Below are 13,536 nucleotides of genomic sequence, written 5' to 3' on the forward strand. Positions count from 1 at the left end.
CCATTTAAATTAGATTATTTATGAGGCTATAGTCATTACTTACCTTCAGTGTCTATTTTTTAAAGATCTTGTCTGTAAACCAGATAACCTTCAATATCTACTTCCCACATGCAGAAACTGATATCCTCAATAATCATCTAAAAGAAAAACATAAGAAAATATCATGACTTTGAGGTTATAAATATTTTTTCACTTATTTTAAATATTAAGGGAAATCTTAAAATTCTAAGTATGGGCAAAGGGAGGTGTCTATTGTGTGTGACATATGTGTGTGACATGTTTTATGCAATTAGACAGTAATAAAAATTTCTCCCTTTAGAAGAGTCAGAAAGGCCTGTGAAACATACTTTGACATTTTGATCCCTGGCATAGAGTTTAGCATCAGTGGACATGAATTTAAGCAAACTCTGGGAGATAGTGAAGTACAGGGAAACCTGGCATGTAGTAGTTTATGGGGTTGCAAAGAGTCAGACAAGACTTAGTACCTGAAAAACAACAACAACGACAGAGTTTAGTACTTTCTATAGTACCAATTTTATCTTGCTAACCTAGTTTTCATCAACATTTTGAAGAAATAAAATTTTAAACACATTAATTCTTATGTTCTATAGGAATATAGCCCTACCCTAAAAAATACTTTCCTTGTTTAGAATGGATAATTACCAAAAATATATTCTTGATTACCCTTGAGTTGCCTGTAAAAGTCAGAGCCATAGAAATCAATTAGCTAAATCGTCTGTCTTCATGAAAAGTGAAGTGAGTGAGTGAAGTCGCTCAGTCGTGTCTGACTCCTTGCAGCCCCATGGACTGTAGCCTACCAGGCTCCTCCGTCTATGGGATTTTCCAGGCAAGAATACTGGAGTGGCCTAGAGAAAAATATAGGCAAAGCACTCTCTGACATAAATCACAGCAGGATCCTCTATGATCCACCTCCCAGAGTAATGGAAATTAAAGCAAAAATAAACAAATGGGACCTAACTAAACTTAAAAGTTTTTGCACAATGAAGGAAACTGTCAGCAAGATGAAAAGACAGCTTTCAGAATTGTAGAAAATAATAGCAAACGAAGCAACTGACAAAGAATTAATCTAAAAAATATACAAGCAGCTCATGCTGCTCAATTCCAGAAAAATGAACGACCAATCAAAAAATGGGCCAAAGAACTAAACAGACATTTCTCTAAAGAAGACATACAAATGGCTAACAAACACATCAAAAGATGCTCAACATCACTCATTATCAGAGAAATGCAGATCAAAACCACAATGAGGTACCATCTCACACAGGTCAGAATGGCTGCTATCAAAAAGTCTACAAATAATAAATGCTGGAGAGGGTGCAGAGAAAAGGGAATCCTCTTACACTGTTCGTGAAATGCAAACTAGTACAGCCACTATGGAGAACAGTGTGGAAATTCCTTAAAAAACTGGAATTAGAACTCCCATACGACCCAGCAATCCCAGTGCTGGGCATACACACAGAGGAAACCAGAATTGAAAGACACACATGTACCCCAACGTTCATGGCAGCACTGTTTACAATAGCCCGCACATGGAAGCAAATGGATAAGAAAGCTGTGGTACATATGCACAGTGAAATATTACTTAGCCATTAAAAAGAGTGCATTTGAATCAGTTCTAATGAGGTGGATGAAACTGGAGCCTATTATACAGAGTGAAGTAAGTCAGAAAGAAAAACACCAATACAGTATATTAACGCACATATATGGAATTCAGAAAGATGGTAACTATGACCCTATATGCGAGACAGCAAAAGAGACACAGATGTAAAGAACAGTCTTTTGGACTCTGCGGGAGAAGGCGAGGGTGGGATGATTTGAGAGAATAGCATTGAAACATGCGTATTATCATAGGTAAAATAGATCAGCAGTCCAGGTTTAATGCATGAGACAGGGTGCTCAGGGCTGGTGCACTGGGATGACCCTGAGGGATGGGATGGGGAGGGAGGTGGGAGGGGGGTTCAGGATGGGGACACATGTACACCCATGGCTGACTCATGTCAATGTATGGCAAAAACCACTACAATATTGTAAAGTAATTAGCTTCCAATTAAAAAAAAAAAAGAAAAGAAAAAAAAAATACTGGAGTGAGCTGTCATTTCCTTCTCCAGAAAATTTTCCGGACCCAGGGACTGAACCCGGGTGTCCCGCACTGTAGGGAGATGCATTACCGTCTGACCCACCAGGGAAGTCTGGGTGAAAAGGTCAATATTATTCAAACTTTTATCACTTAAACTGACCAATCAGTGCTTTACATCAACCTAGTTAAGCTTAGCAGAGGCCTTTTAAAAGAAACTGCAGTCTAATAGAGAATTGGGATTATTCAGAAAAAATGCTTTGTTGAAATAATTTTGATTTCGATTTCCTTTGATTGTGTAAATAAGCCTGAGACAAGCAGTTAGGGAAACAGAATTTAGATGCCACAGTGCCATACCTTTAGCATGTGGTTTTGAGTACTACAGATTCCAAAATCAATCAATAATTTTTTGACTAGGAACATCACTGTTCCTTTTGTTCATTAGTGGGTATCCCTGATTCATTGCAGCTACACATTAAAAACATGTGGGACACTTCTAAATGTATGGAGACAGTCTCTTCCTTAAATATTCAGATTTTAATTGGTATCACATGGAGCTGCTGCTGTTGCTAATTTTCAAAAGCATTAAGGAAGGATATTCTACTAAGAAACAATCTCACTGCAACTATCTGACTTAATTTCTACAGATAACTAATAAGACATTAACTTAAAAAATACTGCTTACAGATGTTTATGAAAATTAGTAAGATACTTGCTAATCGGACTACTCAATACTTAAAATGACTTCAAAACTTTCATCATACACACAAATATACACAAACCTATAATATCTTAGATTACATGAATCCAAGCACAGTGTAAATGGTAGTTACAGTAAATTTAAATTATAATGCACTTAAGGACCAAAGGTACTACTTTAAGATGTAAATTCTCAGGTGTCCTGCCCAGAGATTTTGATTCAGAAGAACTAGGCTAAGGCCAAAGAGTTTCTATTTTTATAGATGTCTCTGGTGATTATAATATAAAAGGTTTCCAATCCCTGTAAAACAGCTCTTTAAGTCTTTATGAACAGTGACTACTACCAGAATTTTATTATTAACATTTATAAAAATACCTCTTGAATTTGTTCTAAGTTATATTCCTAATCTTAAAAGATAATCTCAAGATCCACTGGTAAAACGCAACTTTAAAGTTAGAGTAAATAGGACTTAAGCAATACATCAACATAGCTAAATCTAAGATAATGTTTATGGATCATATATTTTGGTAAGCCTTACTAGCCTTCTAAGTAAATTGTATAGGTAATCAATACAATATAATGATTTTATTGCATATGTATATATATATATATATATATATATATATATATATATAATATATATTGTGGCCAAAAAAGAGAGAAAACTAGGTTATATTCTATAATGAAAATTTAACTTAGAACCTCATATATAACTAGAAACATGCCTTTAAAGTCTCAAAATTAAAAATTTTTGTCCTTAACTTAGTGGGGCGGGGGGGGGGGGGGGGGGGAGAAGCTCCTCTAATATCATCATTTGCTCTGTTTAAACATAAAGCCAAAATTTTAAAAAGAAGGTCTTAATAATTCATTTCCCTCAAGAATTACACATACATAAATTACTAAAAATAACATAAAATAGAGTGCTAACATTTCAGTGTCGAAAATTCTTATAAATAGGCCCAGAAGTACTTCACAATAAAAATAATATATTCAATATCATATACTCTTTAGATTTTTTTCTGAAAATGGAAAGTCTAATAAACATAGGTAAACATCAGAGTCTCTGCTATACCCAGTAAGGATGATGATCCACAACTACTAAACCTTGAAAGAAAACTATACATAAGTTTCTCTTAGGTGCCTAAGATGGAAGCCCTCCTAATATTTTTTCTGTATGCACATGCTGCTGAAGACTTGAGGTTTCTCTAGTAAGTTAACATCAATCTTCAGTTTGTGACCAAAGTTGATTCCCCCCCAGGCTTAGTGCTGCTTATAACAGCAACAGTCATGGGCTCCTCAAACGTCCTCACAGGGAGCTAGTCCATCTCGAAACTGCAGCAGAGGCTGTATGTCTGCCTCTGTGATTTACAGCTATGGAATGAAGTCCCCGTGTCTTTTGGCAAGACTCTTGATCTTCTATTATCTGACCTCAGCTGCCTTTTGCTGTTTATCTCTCATCTCCTGGCCAACCAAAAATTAGCTCAGATACTGCTCCCTCTTTAAAGGAAATTTCCATCAACTTGACACTAAAGCTATCTTTCTATTACTGATTTTCTATGCTCATTATTGCAAATTACTTAGCTAATTAATCAGGTACTAACTTACGGTCCCTTATTTCTACCTTTTTTTAAAAATTACTTAAGATTTGGCATATTTATTAGTGTTTCTAGTAATTAAGTATAGTGTTTTACAGTGATTAGGTGAGGCACCCAGCTTTTCTCTTTAGTATACTTTATGACGATGAAGGATTTAAAAATTGTAATCTCCCTATGCTGCATGAAATTTCTCATCTGTTCTGAGGACTACTGCACCTAACTCTCTTAATGTCTAAGCCAGGTAATTTTGCTTGAGAGTAACAGTGTAATTACTACTGGTATTAATAAAAACTAAATTAAAAAGAATGATCAATTTTCAGTAAATTAGAAACTATTTAAACATATTTAACACAGAAGTCACCGGAACACAGTTTAGTGTTTCCTTAGGAACACTATTTTAAGAATAACCAATAACTCTGTAAATCACAAAATGCTATAGGTCACAAAAGAATTCAGCCTCTACATATTACTCTTTAATGATTAAAAACACAGACTTCTAGATAATGGACATAGGTATCTCTAACATTAGTCATGTAAGTTGCTAAAACTTCTTCCTTGTTTTTATTTTTTTTCCATTTATTTTTATTGGTTGGATTTTTTTTTATATGGTCTCATACTTAAAACTAAAATCTTCAGTAGTTTTGGAAGCCTTACCTAATACATCCTCATATCATTTCTGCCTCACGTTTTCCACTCTTGCAGTTTATCAGGTTTCTCACTGAAAGTAAAATGCCATGATGGTCTACTTCTGACCCTTCTTCACATTACTTCTAAGTTCTCTTTTTGCTCTATATGCTTTCTAGTATTTCTGTACCATTTACATAATAAAGCCTCTGTGATATCAGGGTTTATCCTAAAAACCTCAGTCTTGCTTCTGAATAATGTTCTATAAGCCTAATCACATTAAAATCCATGAAATATGGTTCAATACTGGGATACAAAATTTACAGTTTTAACTCAATTTTTTCTACAAAAAAAATTGCCTTCTTAAAGTATTACTGCACTCTCAAGTTTAAAATATGGCAGTTTTTACAGGAAGAAAATATGCTATCTAAAAATTCCCTGAGCTATGGAATTAAATTCAATCTAAACTTTTACCGGTGATTGCTTTCATACCATTAGCAGTATGCAATTTCATAGCCCTCAAGATCCCATTTATTCTGATCTGATAGTGACTTAGGAATTTTTTTAATTCACAAGTTTCATATATGGCTGAGTAAAACAAATTACAGCAAGAAATTACAGAATAAAATAAAACCTCATAAAATCTTAACAGAAAATATTCAAAGAATTAAAAATACTTCTAGCCTATGTTTGCTTCTCTAAAGTTTCCAATTTCTTCAGCACAACAAGAGCTCTCATCATGCAATTCATGGACCAGTTTTCTCAACTGTTTTTATAAAAGTAATAATCTTAGCTGGAGCATATTCAAGCTATTCTTAGTAACAGAACCATTATTAGATTTATTCCAGATCACTCTTTTAGTGGATCTGGGATAACTTTTCTGTATTTCTTTTTTGTAGCTATTCTATGTTTCTGTGGTAAACAGCCTCAGAGTCCCTTATTGAGTATGGCCAAGTCACTTTCAAAAACAAAGAACCATAGGTTATTCTAAATTTTGTCCACCAGGTTAAGCCTTGTCTTTAGCCCTCCTGCAACTTGTCTAAATGATCTGGCTTCAGTAAGAAATTATAAAGTCCAAAGCAACTGAAGTTCTATGAAAGTTAATAATAACCAGGCAATTCAAGGTATTCACAGTAAATGATACATTTTCATTAGATTAAAAAAAGCCACCTTCCTCTTCCCTTTCTCCCTGCTACTAGCATTCTCTAAAAACATCCATCTAGTTCAGGCAGGGTATGTCTTCAGCTAAAATACATCATCAATTTGGTTCTGACAGACCTCCTTAATTACATCTATTATTTGGGGAATACTAGTAAGTGATTTTTTGGCTACACTAATATGCAAACACTGACCTTTTTGGAGAGAAAGAATTAAGTAAACATTTTGCAAAATATGGTACCAAGAATACACCTATTTATATTCCGGCAATAATAAATTCAACTGTAGTTTTATCTTATTGGACTTGTTGACAGACAATTAATGGGCAAATATAGGTGGGACCAGTAAATGGGTTGGCAGTTCATTTATCACTTTAGTTCTACATGGTCTCACCCAACCTCAAAAATAGGTTCTTGAAAACTACTATGAATGATAACTCAAGGTTGAGAAAGATGAGTATGTTGTAGAGAGGGGGAATAAAAAGTATTGGGAGGATGAAATCAAGTGAATATGAAGGTCCGTGTCAATAAGTTCACATTGAGTAAAACAAATTTTAAAAAGGGATCATTTCATTTATCCTTCCACGTGTTAGAACTTTTCAAGGACTTCCTCAGTGGCAGTGTTACAGAAAAACACTATAAAGCTATGTTGTATAGCTTTATTATATTTTATAAAGCTATTTTACTTTTGGAAATAATACACTATACACCTTGCTCTCTGCCTCCCTCCAAATGTTGACTGTTAGAAGTTTATGACTAGGATGGTGTTGATGTTATCTTCTTATCTTTTCAGGTTCTGTCTCTTGCCTCCCTGACTCAGTTGTCAAGTCGTGACGCAGTTGTCTCTCAACACATTTTTAGCAGTCTGACTCCACTTTCTTTATCTTTTTTTGTGATTCCTTTAAAAAGTCATTACTATTGACATTACCTTCATTTTCTAAAATACATATTCGTTTTCTCTCATTCTCATCACCAGTAGGAGCTGCCTATGTTTCCAGAACACCAGAAATGATCTATTTTTCAATACTGGAGAGTTCTACAGAAGAGGGGAAAGAAGGGAACAAAATGAAGAGTAAGAGCTACTAGTGATTTCATTGCTCAGTATTATTCTAAAAGGATAGATGGAATTGCTGAACAAGAGAGAGGGATATCAAAGAAGGAAATTTCAACATCAGAGGGTATCCTTCAATCCTTCTAAAGGCCTGTTCCAACTCCATGATTCTTTGAATTAATGGTGAGGAATTACAAGAAATTTTATTAGCAAATAAGAAGATGTTTTTTGTTTTTTAAAAAGTATTCAGAAGTCAAACACAAAATTTGCACTGCCTCTTTTCAGAGAAAGAAACAGAAATTCACGAATATTTAACAGAATATCATTAATTTTTAAAATTCCAAAGCAACATAGCAAGATATAAGCATGAGTCATATCCAGTCAGCAATTTATTACCTAACATATATATCTAACAAACAAAATACTATAAATTGATGGTGAGCCAGCATGAAGAATAAAATAAAAACCTGGGGAATGATGCTGAAATTCAAGCCACCAAATCAAAGAGTTGGAATTTTGTCCAACAGAAAAAGATGTTCTGCTGCTGCTGAACCAGTCGTGTGTGTGTGTGTGTGTGTGTGTGTGTGTGTGTGTGTGTGTGTTTGTGAGAGAGAGACCACTGTTTTTGTGCACAAATATTACGAGGCCTTAAATAAGTTTCATATATCTTCAAGTATTTTAACAATGCTGTAACAACATTTTGTTGTATTGGACACAAAAGAAAATGACATTTCAAAGAAAAACAGTCTTATGAAGATAGATTCCATGAAGCTACTGTAAATCCAATTAATGTCTAAAAAGAAATCCAGATTCAGAATTATGAACCATAATGTTTTATTTACATGGTGGTAACAAAGATTATAATAAGTCTAAAGTAATAGGTCCACTATATTTAACTGAATAAATTACTAGGTGTTATAGGAGGTTTAGCTGAAAATATTGAATGAAAACTCAGAAAAAGTCTTTTTGAAATATGTTCTCTATATAAAAACAAAATTGTTATGTAAGTTAAAAAATTAATATGATACACTAGACTCATTAATTAGTACTTCTTAAGACTAATTTGAGAGAAAACTAATTAGAAGAACTATATGTTTAAATCAACTTATAGAAAGAATTTAAATAAATATAATTTTAAAGTATGTGCATATAGACTAAAAACTGCTATATTTTAAAAATAATATGCTTCACAATAAGCTATAGATTTTTAAAACTGGGATACAAACTGCTGATAGGGAAACATCAAAATTATGCTATAAGCCTTTTAAAATGTCCTTTAATATGTATGACATTGATAATGTAAACAAAAGCATGGTCTTGGACTTTCCTGGTGGTGCCATGGATAAGAATCAGTCCACTGATGCAGAGGACACAGGTTTGATCCCTGGTCTGGGAAAATTCCACATACCACAGAGTAACTAAGCCTGTGTGCTACAACTACTGAGCCCTAGCACCTAAAGCTTGCGCTCTGCAACAAGAGAAGCCACCGCAATGAGAAGCCTGAGCATCACAACCAGAGTAGCCTCACTCACCTGAAACAGAGAAAGCTCACACAAAACAACCAAGACTCAGTGCAGCCAAATAAATGAATTAATTAAAAATTTTAATATGTGTCATATAAAGCCAAAGTGACTTTTCAAATTATAAGTGGAACAACCCTCCAAAATGATGAATCATTACTCCTCACTAATGGAAATAAATAATCAAGGTAATATCTTAAGAAAAGGGACTTTAGCCTATATAATTGAAAAAAAGCAACAAGTGGTTGCATCTTGGGAAAATATTAAAAAGTTATAAAAGGAACGGGGAGAAAAAACAAAATGAAAATTACCTGCATAACTAAATCAAATTCTACCACAGTTTCCAACAGAAACAAAAAGATTGCAGGGAGAGGTGATAGAGCCCTGTGCAAGGAGGTGACGTTCCTATTTATCAACCCATTTAAAGAATAAAATAACAAGCAGAAAAATGCAAGTAAATGCACACAAGAATAGGAATATCATTCTTAGTGATGTTTGAAAAGAAAAAAAAAAAAACAACAAAAAACCGGTTCATGTGACTAAAGTATCAAAGCCACCAGTGCTGGGGGGAACTCTAGACTTTGACTTTTCACAGATTTTTGGTGCAGGCATTCATAACAGCAAAAGAAACCATATTACATGAGAAATTCTATGAGCCAGTAGTAATACCTAATTTTATGACGTCTGGAATCAGCTATCTTTTACGAAAGAACAATGTTTCAAATCCTACTAAGAACAGCTTAATATTATGCCAATCTGTCAAATAACGAGGGATTTCATCAGGGAAAAGAAAACACTGACAAATGAATAAATTCCTTATAAATAGAAAAAGATGCCTGGATTATACAAATTATCTCTAGGTTACTGTAAACAAAGATAGGATCATTACTGACTCAGTGAAAGATAACTGAAAAACAAAACAGTGAAATCTAAATATAAGCAAATGCAACCAAAAAGAGATTCTGAGTCACTCTTGTTTATTAGAGATTTTTCAGATTTAGAGGATTGTCCTGTCAAGGTTATGTGGGATGTGTAAAAATTAACAGAATATCATTTTAGATCTTTCAAAGATGACAAATCAAATGCTAAACATATAAAATGTGAAGTATTTCCAGAAATTTGTTTCATCTTCCCTGCATTTATAATGAACTGAATGACTAAGCAGAAAAATACCTGAATTTTTACACCAAGACGCTATAGGCCATTTGGGGGCATCCCTGGTGGTTCAGAACATAAAGATTCTGCCTGCAATGCAGGAGACCAGGTTCGGTCCCTGGGTCGGGAAGATCCCCTAGAGAAGGGAATGGTAACCCCCTCCATTACTCTTGCCTGCCAAATTTCGTGGACAGAGGAGCCTGGTGGGCTACAGTTCATGAGGGTCACAAAGAGTCAAACATGACTGAGCAGCCTAACATTTTCACTTTTCACTTTCATAGGCCATTTTGCTCTGAGTGATGCAAGTCTTAGTATTACCTCTCACATACAGCTTTAAATGCTACTTAAAATTAGTCAAATATTAAATGTTCCCAATGTTGCCAACTTTTATAATGCTGTGATTTTCTGATCATTCCTTATCACTGAGAACACAGCTGTAGATACCATGGTAGATACAGAAATAATGAAGTGGACCCTATATAAACATACAGTAAGTAGATTTTAAACTAGGTAAACTGCAAATTGGTATGTGGAAGTAAAACTTAGTATGGTAGGTTCATGCTCAGTAAAAACTGAACATAAAACATTTAACATATTTACTGATTGGCTGGTTGCAACAGAGAAGAAATGAAACAAACATAAAATAAAATATTCAGTTCTTTCACATAAAAATAATAAACACCAATGACCCCAAGGCAGTGAATCAGTTGGCAACAGAGGCCCCTTTATTGGATTGAACAAGGCGAAATTGTCTTTTTTATTGTTTAAAAAAGGCTGAATACTGGTAATTACGTAAGTTTCAAAGGAAAAGCATTAGTTAACAGTTAATTCATTTAATTTTATGAAATATTGTAAACAAACCAAGAAACAACATACTCATCTACTGGAATCTGCATTTTAAATAAGTCTCCTATCACACAAAAAGATATCAGTGATTTCTGTTGCTCCCAGATTATAAAATTAAGAGATCAGGTTTCTAACAAATTTGAAGATATAGAGTATCAGGTAAAAATCATCATTGTTTTATTCTTTCTGGATGTGAATAAAGAATATATAACAAGAAGAAGGTTGGTTAGGAGAGCAAATTCATATTTGGAAAAAAAAACAAAGTCTTTACAATAACATAATGAATATTTTTTGGCCAAAGAACCATAAATTGCAAGCTTCTTCTAAACTATTCAAGTTCATAATTTTAAAAAATTGATGACTGTAAATAAAGGCAATGAATGTTAAGTGGAGATCAATCAATCAATATAATCGAAAATTATACAATGAATGTTTAACAGAAATCTCCAGGATGCAATTCTCAATTATGCCTGATTCTATAAATGTGTCTTAAAAATAATAAAAACTAATACAGTACTCAAATCTGAACATACCTATCCTAATATCAGATACATCAAAAGTACCTATTTTGAAACGCCTAATATTTGATTAGAATGAACACTGTGGCTGTACTAGCTAAACATGAAAAGACCTCCATACTTGTTGGAAAGTGGCCACTGCTTCAACCTCTCCATATGTCCCCTTCTCTAGGGACCTCTCCCCCAACAGGCGTTCTCCATGTTCTAACCCTTAAGGAGATAATACCTGGCAGAGCATAAGGCCTCTAAGACTCTTGCATCTACTTTGGTTGGTTGGTACCTGGGTCATACCAGTCCTTACATAGTTTGAATCTCTCCTCTGTTAATAACACAGGGAAAGCAGCACAAGCTTTAAGCTCAGAGTCAGAGAGACTATATTACAGAAGCTCTGAACCTTTCTGAAATTTCAACTTCTTTTGAAACAAAGTGATTACTAGCTACCTGGTACTGCTGACTGTGGATTATGTGAAATGACATAAAGTGTTTATTATTAGCACATGGTAGGCATACCATTTATTTTCTCCTCACCTTAGTAGAAACATAGTAAATATCACATGGAAAAATAAGTAAAAACTGCAGTCCTCCTTTGTCACAATGGGTCATGTTTTATATATTCATTTTTGAAATGAGGAGAGTTTCCAAAATCGCTGCAGATGGTGATTGCAGCCATGAAATTAAAAGACGCCTACTTCTTGGCTCAGAGGTTAAAGCATCTGCCTGCAATGCAGGAGCCCCGGGTTCGATCCCTGGGTCGGGAAGATCCCCTGGAGAAGGAAATGGCAACCCACTCCGGTATTCTTGCCTGGAGAATCCCATAGAGGGAGGAGCCTGGTAGGCTACAGTCCAGGGGGTTGCAAAGAGTTAGACATGACTGAGCAACTTCACTTTCACTCCTTGGAAGGAAAGTCATGACCAACCTAGACAGCATATTAAAAAGCAGAGACATTACTTTGCCAACAAAGGTCCGTCTAGTCAAGGCTATGGTTTTTCCAGTGGTCATGTATGGATGTGAGAGTTGAACTGTGAAGAAAGCTGAGCACTGAAAAACTGATGCTTTTGAACTGTGGTGCTGACAAAGACTCTTGAGAGTCCCTTGGACTGCAAGGAGATTCAACCAGTCCATCCTGAAGGAGATCAGTCCTGGGTGTTCACTGGAATGACTGATGCTGAAGCTGAAACTCAAATACTTTGGTCACCTCATGTGAAGAGTTGACTCATTGGAAAAGACCCTGATGCTGGGAGGGACTGGGGGCAGGAGGAGAAGGGGACAACAGAGGATGAGATGGCTGGATGGCATCTCTGACTCGATGGACATGAGTTTGAGTAAACTCCGGGAGTTGGTGATGGACAGGGAGGCCTGGTGTGCTGCGATTCATGGGGTCGCAAAGAGTTGGACATGACTGAGCGACTGAACTGAACTGAACTGAACTGAGAGTTAGATTGCATTTTCCCCATAGTTGGGCTTCCCTGGTGGCTCAGATGGTAAAGAGCCTGCCTGCAATGTGGGGGACCTGGGTTCGATCCCTGGGTTGGGAAGATCCCCTGGAGAAGGAAATGGCATTGAACTCCAGTATTCTTGTCTGGAGAATTCCATGGAAGGAGGGGCCTGGTGGGCTATGGTCCATGTGGTCGCAAAGAGTCAGACATGACTGATCAACTAACGCTTTCCCCATAGTAATCATTATATGAAAGTAGTTATGTATCTCAACAACATTATAAATTTCAACTTTATCCATAATTCACTGTTATCATACACAAAAAATGTATTGGGAATAAATATATGGTAAACAATATTTTAAGAATTTTATATTTAAGCTATTTAATCCTCAGAAACTCTTATGGAGTAGCATGTTCTTATGATGCCTACCTAACAATCCAGGAAATCAAGGCAAGGTAAAGTAACGTGTGCTTACTGATAGCAAGTTAAGTGGCAGATTCAGGACTGGATCAAGGGCCTATGCTTCTAATCACTATACTGTATTGTCTTTGGGGTTATTTAAATCATAAAACCTATACATACTTAAAAAATCAAAACATTGAGATTAAATGCACAGTAGGTTCTCAACTGGTCAAACTGAGCAAATGAAGTGCTACACTGAATTTACCTTGCATGCTAATGGCTAGGAAAAAAGCATACTACAACATATTAGATTTGGGGACATATAAAGTGGATTGTCTGTTATCAAAGGTTTTAAATGCTGCTATCATTGGCTCTTCATCACAGTTAAAGTTCCTGCATTATCTTTACTTTTTAAATTACATCTCATAGGCTTTT

The 13,536-nt window shown here is 35.2% G+C and overlaps 1 protein-coding gene across 9 annotated transcripts in view; it reads right to left on the reverse strand.

The window, feature by feature from the left end:
• Window positions 1-13,536, reverse strand: part of MBD5 (methyl-CpG binding domain protein 5) — a 470,032-nt gene that overhangs the window by 298,116 nt on the left and 158,380 nt on the right. For all 9 annotated transcript variants that reach the window (XR_011490988.1, XM_070476233.1, XM_070476235.1 and 6 more), the window contains one exon: window positions 44-137. The gene's annotated coding sequence lies outside the window, so the exon portion shown is untranslated. The remainder of the gene's footprint in view (window positions 1-43; window positions 138-13,536) is intronic.

This window comes from Odocoileus virginianus, chromosome 13 (assembly GCF_023699985.2).
Source record: "Odocoileus virginianus isolate 20LAN1187 ecotype Illinois chromosome 13, Ovbor_1.2, whole genome shotgun sequence".
NCBI classification, from domain to species: domain Eukaryota; kingdom Metazoa; phylum Chordata; class Mammalia; order Artiodactyla; family Cervidae; genus Odocoileus; species Odocoileus virginianus.